This window comes from Plenodomus lingam (assembly GCF_022343315.1).
Source record: "Plenodomus lingam strain CAN1 chromosome Unknown contig_43, whole genome shotgun sequence".
In the NCBI taxonomy this organism is placed as follows: Eukaryota; Fungi; Ascomycota; class Dothideomycetes; order Pleosporales; family Leptosphaeriaceae; genus Plenodomus; species Plenodomus lingam.
Window position 1 is genome coordinate 1 of NW_027093954.1, and position 12,132 is coordinate 12,132.

General features: G+C 35.2%; 2 non-coding genes across 2 annotated transcripts; both read left to right on the top strand.

The window, feature by feature from the left end:
* Positions 1-3,634: 3,634 nt before the first annotated feature.
* On the top strand, positions 3,635-5,430 carry IAQ61_008629. Its single transcript, XR_010715564.1, has one exon. It is a non-coding gene; the product is annotated as an 18S ribosomal RNA (ribosomal RNA).
* Positions 5,431-5,595: 165 nt separating this feature from the next.
* IAQ61_008630 lies at positions 5,596-12,099 on the top strand. Its single transcript, XR_010715565.1, has one exon. It is a non-coding gene; the product is annotated as a 28S ribosomal RNA (ribosomal RNA).
* The last annotated feature ends 33 nt before the right edge of the window (positions 12,100-12,132 follow it).

Below are 12,132 nucleotides of genomic sequence, written 5' to 3' on the forward strand. Positions count from 1 at the left end.
TTTAGGGCGTTCTATAACTTTAGGGCGTTCTATAACTTTAGGGCGTTCTACAACTTTTTATTTTTTAGGGGTAGTGTTCTATAACTTTAGGGCGTTCTATAACTTTAGGGCGTTCTATAAGCTTAGGGCGTTCTATAACTTTTTATTTTTTAGGGGTAGTGTTCTATAACTTTAGGGCGTTCTATAACTTTAGGGCGTTCTATAACTTTAGGGCGTTCTACAACTTTTTATTTTTTAGGGGTAGTGTTCTATAACTTTAGGGCGTTCTATAACTTTAGGGCGTTCTATAACTTTAGGGCGTTCTACAACTTTTTATTTTTTAGGGGTAGTATTCTATAACTTTAGGGCGTTCTATAACTTTAGGGCGTTCTATAACTTTAGGGCGTTCTATAACTTTTTATTTTTAGGGGTAGTGTTCTATAACTTTAGGGCGTTCTATAACTTTAGGGCGTTCTATAACTTTAGGGCGTTCTACAACTTTTTATTTTTTAGGGGTAGTGTTCTATAACTTTAGGGCGTTCTATAACTTTAGGGCGTTCTACAACTTTTTATTTTTTAGGGGTAGTGTTCTATAACTTTAGGGCGTTCTATAACTTTAGGGCGTTCTATAACTTTAGGGCGTTCTACAACTTTTTATTTTTTAGGGGTAGTGTTCTATAACTTTAGGGCGTTCTATAACTTTAGGGCGTTCTATAACTTTAGGGCGTTCTACAACTTTTTATTTTTTAGGGGTAGTGTTCTATAACTTTAGGGCGTTCTATAACTTTAGGGCGTTCTATAACTTTAGGGCGTTCTACAACTTTTTATTTTTTAGGGGTAGTGTTCTATAACTTTAGGGCGTTCTATAACTTTAGGGCGTTCTATAACTTTAGGGCGTTCTACAACTTTTTATTTTTTAGGGGTAGTGTTCTATAACTTTAGGGCGTTCTATAACTTTAGGGCGTTCTATAACTTTAGGGCGTTCTACAACTTTTTATTTTTTAGGGGTAGTGTTCTATAACTTTAGGGCGTTCTATAACTTTGGGGCGTTCTATAACTTTAGGGCGTTCTACAACTTTTTATTTTTTAGGGGTAGTGTTCTATAACTTTAGGGCGTTCTATAACTTTAGGGCGTTCTATAACTTTAGGGCGTTCTACAACTTTTTATTTTTTAGGGGTAGTGTTCTATAACTTTAGGGCGTTCTATAACTTTAGGGCGTTCTATAACTTTAGGGCGTTCTACAACTTTTTATTTTTTAGGGGTAGTGTTCTATAACTTTAGGGCGTTCTATAACTTTAGGGCGTTCTATAACTTTAGGGCGTTCTATAACTTTTTATTTTTAGGGGTAGTGTTCTATAACTTTAGGGCGTTCTATAACTTTAGGGCGTTCTATAACTTTAGGGCGTTCTATAACTTTAGGGCGTTCTACAACTTTTTATTTTTTAGGGGTAGTGTTCTATAACTTTAGGGCGTTCTATAACTTTAGGGCGTTCTATAACTTTAGGGCGTTCTACAACTTTTTATTTTTTAGGGGTAGTGTTCTATAACTTTAGGGCGTTCTATAACTTTAGGGGTTCTATAACTTTAGGGCGTTCTATAACTTTAGGGCGTTCTACAACTTTTTATTTTTAGGGGTAGTGTTCTAAACTACAACTATAATATTAGAGTGTTCTATAACTTTTTCTTTTTAGAGGTAGTGTTCTATAACTTTAGGGCGTTCTATAACTTTAGGGCGTTCTATAACTTTAGGGCGTTCAACTTTTTATTTTTAGGGGTAGTGTTCTATTTACCCTTAGGGCGTTCTATAACTTACTTCCATCTCTTTTTAGAGGTAGTCTATAATATTAGAGTGTTCTATAACTTTTTATTTTTTAGGGTTAGTATTCTATAATATTAGAGTGTTCTATAACTTTTTCTTTTTTAGAGGTAGTGTTCTATAATATTAGAGTGTTCTATAACTTTTTCTTTTTTAGAGGTAGTGTTCTATAACTTTAGGGCGTTCTATAACTTTAGGGCGTTCTATAACTTTAGGGCGTTCTACAACTTTTTATTTTTTAGGTGTAGTGTTCTATAACTTTAGGGCGTTCTATAACTTTTTCTTTTTTAGAGGTAGTGTTCTATAACTTTAGAGCGTTCTATAACTTTTTCTTTTTTAGAGGTAGTGTTCTATAACTTTAGGGCGTTCTACAACTTTTTATTTTTAGGGGTAGCGTTCTATAACTTTAGGGCGTTCTATAACTTTAGGGCCTTCTATAAGCTTAGGGTGTTCTATAACTTTAGGGCGTTCTATAACTTTAGGGCGTTCTATAACTTTTTATTTTTTAGGGTTAGTGTTCTATAACTTTAGCGCGTTCTATACCTTTTATTTATTCTATTACTTTAGTCCTTTCTATAACTTTAGACTATTCTATACTAGTAGCTATTATATCCTTTTTATAATACTTATTATATCATACTATTATCTATTATTCTTTACTGTTAAGTATATCCTTATATTTTATAAAACCTTTTCTCTACTAGCTAGTCCTACTATACTTTCTTTTATAACCTACTAGTATTAAATAATACCTTTATATTCTTCTTTTATACTATCTCTATTTCTTGCCTTATCTATTAAGTAGATATAGATAGAGCTAATAGATCTATAGTTAATATAGATACAGTAGTTATAGTAGAGTACAGATATTAGAGTAGATATCCTTATCTATATATTTACCTACTACTAATAAAATTCCAAGTTACTCTTATCTAGCAAATACAGGTTTATAGTTTATATAGGGCTGCGCATGTCTACACAGTTTTACATACAAAAAAGTGTACCTCCAAGCTATTTTCCGCTGCACTAACCCCGCGACGCAAAAATCAAACCAAAACCCATTCCTATAATATATAAGGAGGGCAAATAGATTCTTAAATACTAAATACCTAACTAACTAACTAAGGTTAAATCTGCTGCGCGCAGTTCTTAGATCAGGCAGTTAAACTAGCGTCGTTAGGCACTAAGGGGGCAATTTTTGCTCGTGTCCGCGTCTATACTCCCTACAACTCCCTATTATTAGCGCTCTGCGCCTATTTTAGCGGCAGTTAGACTAAATTTAAAAGTTTTGGTTTTATAATAGCTAGCCTTGTTTCCTAGATTTCTGCCTAGTTTAGATTCGCTCTAATTAGTAGGTAATTAGGGGCTTGGAGATTGCTCTTCTACTTAACTAGGCAGGCCTAGGCCTATATGCTGAAGCAACCCTGCTGTTGCGCCTAGTTTTGTGGTTGGCACCTGAAGTCCTACTGTTAAAGTTTTAGCAGTAGGCAAAATTTAGGGTCTGTAGATAGCTAGTACTACTAAACTATTTAACAGATCTTAGGGGACAGCCCTGCCTAGCATCTGCTCCTAGTAAGCGTGGCAAAGCGTAGGTTTTCTCTACTTAAGGCATGTATGTGGCGAGTTTAAACACGCAGAAATGCCTGTTAGGCTTTATTGCAGACCATTCCTTAAGAAACTTAGTGGGGGCAATTAAATTAGTTGCTAGTTATAACTAGTGCCTTGTGTGCTGTTATGCTAGTAGCTAGAATTGCTTCTGCGATTTCTTATCACGTACTTTCTACCTCCTTTTAGGGGTAGTGCTTGTGCGCTTTGGCGTATTAGGCATTAGGATTGTTACCTAGTTAATTCTGCTAGTAGTTATATGCTTGTCTCAAAGATTAAGCTATGCATATCTAAGTATAAGCAATTATACCGTGAAACTGCGAATAGCTTATTAAATCAGTTATTGTTTATTTAATAGTACCTTACTACTTAGATAACTGTAGTAATTCTAGAGCTAATACATGCTAAAAACCCTAACTTTAGAAGGGGTGTATTTATTAGATAAAAAACTAACGCCCTTTAGGGCTTCTTAGTAATTTATAATAACTTTACAGATTGCATAGCCTTGCGCCAGCGACAGTTTATTCAAATTTCTGCCCTATTAACTTTTAATAGTAAGGTATTAGCTTACTATAGTTTTAACGGGTAACAGGGAATTAGGGTTTGATTCTAGAGAGGGAGCCTAAGAAACAGCTACCACATCTAAGGAAGGCAGCAGGCGCGCAAATTACCTAATCCTAACATAGGGAGGTAGTAACAATAAATACTAATACAGGGCTCTTTTAGGTCTTGTAATTAGAATAAGTACAATTTAAACCTCTTAACAAGGAACAATTAGAGGGTAAGTCTAGTGCTAGCAGCCGCAGTAATTCTAGCTCTAATAGCGTATATTAAAGTTGTTGCAGTTAAAAAGCTCGTAGTTAAAACTTAGGTCTAGCTAGCAGGTCCGCCTCACCGCGTGTACTTGTCTAGCCAGGCCTTCCTTCTAGAGAACCTTATACCCTTCACTAGGCGTGTTAGGGACTAGGACTTTTACTTTAAAAAAATTAGAGTGTTTAAAGCAGGCCTTTGCTTAAATACGTTAGTATAGAATAATAGAATAGGACGTGCAGTCCTATTTTGTTAGTTTCTAGGACTACTATAATAATTAATAGGGACAGTTAGGGGCATTAGTATTTAATTATTAGAGGTGAAATTCTTAGATTTATTAAAGACTAACTACTGCAAAAGTATTTGCTAAGGATATTTTTATTAATTAGTAAACAAAAGTTAGGGGATTAAAGACAATTAGATACCGTTGTAGTCTTAACTGTAAACTATGCTAACTAGGGATTAGGCGATGTTCTTTTTCTAACTCGCTCAGCACCTTACGAGAAATTAAAGTTTTTAGGTTCTAGGGGGGGATAGTTACAAGGCTAAAACTTAAAGAAATTAACAGAAGGGCACTACTAGGCGTAGAGCCTGCGGCTTAATTTAACTTAACACGGGGAAACTTACTAGGTCTAGATAAAATAAGGATTAACAGATTAAGAGCTCTTTCTTGATTTTTTAGGTAGTAGTGCATGGCCGTTCTTAGTTAGTAGAGTAATTTATCTGCTTAATTGTAATAACAAACAAGACCTTAACCTGCTAAATAGCTAGGCTAGCTTTGGCTAGTCGCTAGCTTCTTAGAGGGACTATTAGCTTAAGCTAATAGAAGTTTAAGGCAATAACAGGTCTATAATACCCTTAGATGTTCTAGGCCGCACGCGCGCTACACTAATAGAGCTAACAAGTTCTTTACCTTAACTAAAAGGTCTAGGTAATCTTGTTAAACTCTGTCGTGCTAGGGATAGAGCATTGCAATTATTGCTCTTTAACAAGGAATACCTAGTAAGCGCGTGTTATTAGCATGCGTTAATTACGTCCCTGCCCTTTGTACACACTGCCTGTCGCTACTACTAATTAAATAGCTTAGTAAGGCCTTTAGACTAGCTTAGGGAGGTTAGTAACAACTACCCTAAGCCAGAAAGTTCGTTAAACTTAGTTATTTAGAGGAAGTAAAAGTCGTAACAAGGTTTCTATAGGTGAACCTGTAGAAGGATTATTACCTATTTTTAAAGTACTACTACCTTAATTAGTGGCGGCAGTCTACTTTAATTCTGCCTATGTTTTTTGCGTACTATTTGTTTCCTTAGTAAGCTTGCCTACTAATTAGATCCCCTAAAACTACTTGCAATTGTAGTTAGCGTTAGTAACACTATAATAAATTACAACTTTTAATAACAGATCTCTTAGTTCTAGCATTAATAAAGAACGCAGCGAAATGCGATAAGTAGTGTGAATTGCAGAATTTAGTAAATTATTAAATCTTTAAACGCATATTGCGCCCCTTAGTATTCTATAGGGCATGCCTGTTTAAGCGTTATTTGTACCCTTAAGCTCTGCTTAGTGTTAGGTGTTTATTCTACTTAGGACTCGCCTTAAAATAATTAGCAGCTAGTATATTAGCCTAGAGCGCAGCACATTTTACGCCTCTTGTTATGGTTGTTAGCATCCATTAAGACACTTTTTAAGCTCTTAACCTTAGATTAGGTAGGGATACCTGCTAAACTTAAGCATATTAATAAGCAGAGGAAAAGAAACTAACAGGGATTGCCCTAGTAACAGCAAGTAAAGCGGCAACAGCTTAAATTTAAAATCTAGCTCTTTTAGGGTCTAAGTTATAATTTGCAGAGGGCGCTTTAGCGTTAGCAGTAGTCCAAGTTCCTTAGAATAGGACGTTATAGAGGGTAAGAATCCTATACGTAGTTACTAGCCTTCGCCGTGTAAAGCCCCTTTAACAAGTTAAGTTATTTAGGAATGCAGCTCTAAATAGGAGGTAAATTTCTTCTAAAGCTAAATACTAGCTAGAGACTAATAGCGCACAAGTAGAGTAATTAAAAGATAAAAAGCACTTTAGAAAGAGAGTTAAATAGCACGTGAAATTGTTAAAAGGGAAGCGCTTGTAGCTAGACTTGCCTGTAGTTGCTTATCTAGGCTTTTATCTAGTGCACTCTTCTATAGGTAGGCTAGTATTAGTTTAGGCGGTTAGATAAAGGTCTCTGTCACGTACCTCCCTTTAGGGAGGCCTTATAGGGGAGACAACATGTAACTAGCCTAGACTAAGGTCCGCGCATCTGCTAGGATGCTAGCGTAATAGCTGTAAGCGGCCTGTCTTAAAACATAGACTAAGGAGTCTAATATCTATGCAAGTGTTTAGGTGTTAAGCCTAGACGCGTAATAAAAGTGAATGGAGGTAGGAACCCTTTTAGGGTGCACTATTAACTAATCCTAATGTCTTTGGAAGGATTTAAGTAAGAGCATAGCTATTAGGACCTAAAAGATGGTAAACTATGCTTAAATAGGGTAAAGCTAGAGGAAACTCTAGTAGAGGCTCGCAGCGGTTCTAACGTGCAAATCAATTATTAAATTTAGGCATAGGGGCGAAAGACTAATTAAACTATCTAGTAGCTAGTTCCTACTAAAGTTTCCCTTAGGATAGCAGTAACGTATTTAGTTTTATAAGGTAAAGCAAATAATTAGAGGCCTAGGGGTTAAAATAACCTTTACCTATTCTTAAACTTTAAATATGTAAGAAGTCCTTGTTACTTAATTAAACGTAGACACTTAAATGTACTGTTACTAGTAGGCTATTTTTAGTAAGCAGAACTAGCAATACAGGATAAACTAAACGCAGGGTTAAGGTGCTAGAATGCACGCTTATTAGACACTACAAAAGGTGTTAGTTTATCTAGACAGCAGGACGGTAGCTATAGAAGTTAGAATCTGCTAAGGAGTGTGTAATAACTTACCTGCTAAATAAACTAGCCCTAAAAATAGATAGCGCTTAAGCGTGTTACCTATACCCCGCCGCTAGGGCAAGATTTAAGCCCTAGCGAGTAGGCAGGCGTGGAGGCTTGTGACGAAGCCTTAGGGGTAACCCTAGGTAGAACGGCCTCTAGTGCAGATCTTAGTAGTAGTAGCAAATACTTAAATAAGAACTTTAAGGACTAAAGTAGGGAAAGGTTCTGTGTGAATAGTAGTTAGACACAGGTTAGTTAATCCTAAGAGATAGGGTAATTCTGTTTTAATATTAGTGCTTGCGCCGCGCCCTTAAAAGGGAAGCTAGTTAATATTCTAGCACCTAGATATAGATTCTCTGCGGCAACGCAACTAAGAGCAGAGACCTTAGCAGGAGCCCTAAGAAGAGTTCTCTTTTCTTCTTAACAGTCTATCACCCTAAAATTAGTTTGTCTAGAGCTAGGGTTTAATAGCTAGAAGAGCGCTGCACTTTTGCGGCGTTTAGTACGCTCCTAACAAGCCTTAAAAATCTACTTAAAGAAATAGTTTTTACGCTAGGTCGTACTTATAACTGTAGCAGGTCTCTAAGGTAAAAAGCCTCTAGTTAATAGAATAATGTAGATAAGGGAAGTTAGCAAAATAGATCTGTAACTTTAGGAAAAGGATTAGCTCTAAGGGTTAGGTACGTTAGGCCTTAGGGAGAAGCCTCTAGCGCAGAAGGGCACTAACCGCAAGGTAGGCGCCTCTTAGCACTGGGGTGCAGACACCCTTAGCAGGTTTTAGCCGTCTAGCGTACGTTTAACAACTAACTTAGAACTAGTATAGATAAGGGGAATCTAACTATCTAATTAAAATATAGCATTGCAATAGCTAGAAAGTAGTGTTAACGCAATATAATTTCTACCTAGTGCTCTAAATATTAAAGTAAAGAGATTTAACTAAGCGCGGGTTAATAGCAGGAGTAACTATAACTCTCTTAAGGTAGCTAAATACCTTGTTATCTAATTAGTAACGCGTATAAATAGATTAACAAGATTCCTACTGTCCCTATCTACTATCTAGCGAAACCACAGCTAAGGGAACGGGCTTAGCTAAATTAGTAGGGAAAGAAGACCCTGTTAAGCTTAACTCTAGTTTAATATTATAAAAAGACATAGGGGGTGTAGAATAGGTAGGAGCTTTAGCGCTAGTAAAATACCACTACCCTTATCATTTTTTTACTTATTTGATAAAGCAGAGCTAGGCCTCACTACCTAACTTCTAGCGTTTAAGGTCCTTCGTAGGCTAATCTAGGTTAAAGATATTATTAGGTAGGGAGTTTGGCTAGGGCAGCACATCTATTAAACTATAACGCAGGTATCCTAAGGGGGACTTATAGAGAACAGAAATCTCTAGTAGAGTAAAAGGGCAAAAGTCCCCTTAATTTTGATTTTTAGTGTGAATACAAACCATAAAAGTGTAGCCTATTAATCCTTTAGTCCCTTAAAATTTAAGGCTAGAGGTGCTAGAAAAGTTACTACAGGGATAACTAGCTTGTGGCAGCCAAGCGTTTATAGCGACGTTGCTTTTTAATCCTTTGATATTAGCTCTTCCTATTATACTAAAGCAGAATTTAGTAAGCGTTAGATTGTTCACCCACTAATAGGGAACGTAAGCTAGGTTTAGACCGTCGTAAGACAGGTTAGTTTTACCCTACTAATAACCTTGCCCTAATAGTAATACCGCTTAGTATAAGAGGAACCGCGGTTTTAGATAATTAGTTTTTGCAGCTATCTAACCAGATATTGCCGCGAAGCTACTATCTGCTAGATTATAGCTAAACGCCTCTAAGTTAGAATCTATGCTAGAATAGGGTGATTTCCGCCTGCACTAGTTAGATACAAATAGGCCTTTAGCCTAGAACCTTACTAGATTGGCGTTAGCAGCCCTATTAAAGTTAGGGTTGTTAGCTAGTGTATTGCAATTGTACAGTGCGCAGGATTGAATCCTTTGTAGATAACTTAGTTGTCTAGCTAGGTCGTGTAAGTAGTCAAGTAGCCTTATTGTTACGAGCTACTAAGCGTAAGCCCGTTGCTAGCTTAGTTAAAATTAGGATATTATGCCCTCCTTATTTGCAAAACTACTGCCTAAACGGCTACTATTAATAGAAGGAAGAGGGCTATAGCAAACAAGTTATATAGTAATTGCAAGATAGAGAGGGCTAGAGCTAGGAGCAATCCTCGCAAAATATACAAAAGAACAGGTTATATGTATACGTACCTTAGGCAGTTAATATATAGCATAGGAAGATTAAGAAAGGATTTAAGATAATCTATACAGATTTTTAGGCGGTGATCTATAACTTAAGAGCGTTCTATAACTTTTTATTTTTTAGGGGTACTGTTCTATAACTTTATAGCCTTCTATACTTAAAAATTCCTCTAGGCTATTCTATAACTATAGATTATTTAAACCTTTAGGGTATTCTATTAATATTTAAAAAAATCCTGTAGGCTATTCTATAAGCTTAGGGCGTTCTATAACTTTAGGGCGTTCTATAACTTTTTATTTTTTAGGTGTAGTGTTCTATAACTTTAGGGCGTTGTATAACTTTTTCTTTTTTAGAGGTAGTGTTCTATAACTTTAGGGCGTTCTATAACTTTAGGGCGTTCTACAACTTTTTATTTTTTAGGTGTAGTGTTCTATAACTTTAGGGCGTTCTATAACTTTTTCTTTTTTAGAGGTAGTGTTCTATAACTTTAGGGAGTTCTATAACTTTAGGGCGTTGTATAACTTTTTCTTTTTTAGAGGTAGTGTTCTATAACTTTAGGGCGTTCTATAACTTTAGGGCGTTCTACAACTTTTTATTTTTTAGGTGTAGTGTTCTATAACTTTAGGGCGTTCTATAACTTTTTCTTTTTTAGAGGTAGTGTTCTATAACTTTAGGGAGTTCTATAACTTTAGGGCGTTCTACAACTTTTTATTTTTTAGGGGTAGTGTTCTATAACTTTAGGGCGTTCTATAACTTTAGGGCGTTCTATAACTTTAGGGCGTTCTACAACTTTTTATTTTTTAGGGGTAGTGTTCTATAACTTTAGGGCGTTCTATAACTTTAGGGCGTTCTACAACTTTTTATTTTTTAGGGGTAGTGTTCTATAACTTTAGGGCGTTCTATAACTTTAGGGCGTTCTATAACTTTAGGGCGTTCTACAACTTTTTATTTTTTAGGGGTAGTGTTCTATAACTTTAGGGCGTTCTATAACTTTTTCTTTTTTAGAGGTAGTGTTCTATAACTTTAGAGCGTTCTATAACTTTAGGGCGTTCTACAACTTTTTATTTTTTAGGGGTAGTGTTCTATAACTTTAGGGCGTTCTATAACTTTAGGGCGTTCTATAACTTTAGGGCGTTCTACAACTTTTTATTTTTTAGGGGTAGTGTTCTATAACTTTAGGGCGTTCTATAACTTTAGGGCGTTCTATAACTTTAGGGCGTTCTACAACTTTTTATTTTTTAGGGGTAGTGTTCTATAACTTTAGGGCGTTCTATAACTTTAGGGCGTTCTATAACTTTAGGGCGTTCTACAACTTTTTATTTTTTAGGGGTAGTGTTCTATAACTTTAGGGCGTTCTATAACTTTAGGGCGTTCTATAACTTTAGGGCGTTCTACAACTTTTTATTTTTTAGGGGTAGTGTTCTATAACTTTAGGGCGTTCTATAACTTTAGGGCGTTCTATAACTTTAGGGCGTTCTATAACTTTACGGCGTTCTATAACTTTTTATTTTTTAGGGTTAGTATTCTATAATATTAGAGTGTTCTATAACTTTTTCTTTTTTAGAGGTAGTGTTCTATAATATTAGAGTGTTCTATAACTTTTTATTTTTTAGGGTTAGTATTCTATAATATTAGAGTGTTCTATAACTTTTTCTTTTTTAGAGGTAGTGTTCTATAATATTAGAGTGTTCTATAACTTTTTATTTTTTAGAGGTAGTATTCTATAATATTAGAGTGTTCTATAACTTTTTCTTTTTTAGAGGTAGTGTTCTATCTTTAGGGCGTTCTATAACTTTAGGGCGTTCTATAACTTTAGGGCGTTCTACAACTTTTTATTTTTTAGGTGTAGTGTTCTATAACTTTAGGGCGTTCTATAACTTTTTCTTTTTTAGAGGTAGTGTTCTATAACTTTAGAGCGTTCTATAACTTTAGGGCGTTCTATAACATTTTTTAGGGTTAGTGTTCTATAACTTTAGCGCGTTCTATACCTTTTATTTATTCTATTACTTTAGTCCTTTCTATAACTTTAGACTATTCTATACTAGTAGCTATTATATCCTTTTTATAATACTTATTATATCATACTATTATCTATTATTCTTTACTGTTAAGTATATCCTTATATTTTATAAAACCTTTTCTCTACTAGCTAGTCCTACTATACTTTCTTTTATAACCTACTAGTATTAAATAATACCTTTATATTCTTCTTTTATACTATCTCTATTTCTTGCCTTATCTATTAAGTAGATATAGATAGAGCTAATAGATCTATAGTTAATATAGATATAGTAGTTATAGTAGAGTATAGATATTAGAGTAGATATCCTTATCTATATATTTACCTACTACTAATAAAATTCTAAGTTACTCTTATCTAGCGAATACAGGTTTATGGTTTGTATAGGGCTGCGTATGTCTACATAGTTTTACATATAAAAAAGTGTACCTCTAAGCTATTTTCTACTGTACTAACCCCGCGACGCAAAAATTAAACCAAAACCCGTTCCTATAATATATAAGGAGGGCAAATAGATTCTTAAATACTAAATACCTAACTAACTAACTAAGGTTAAATCTGCTGCGCGCAGTTCTTAGATTAGGCAGTTAAACTAGCGTTGTTAGGCACTAAGGGGGCAATTTTTGCTTGTGTCCGCGTCTATACTCCCTATAACTCCCTATTGTTAGCGCTCTACGCCTGTTTTAGCGGCAGTTAGA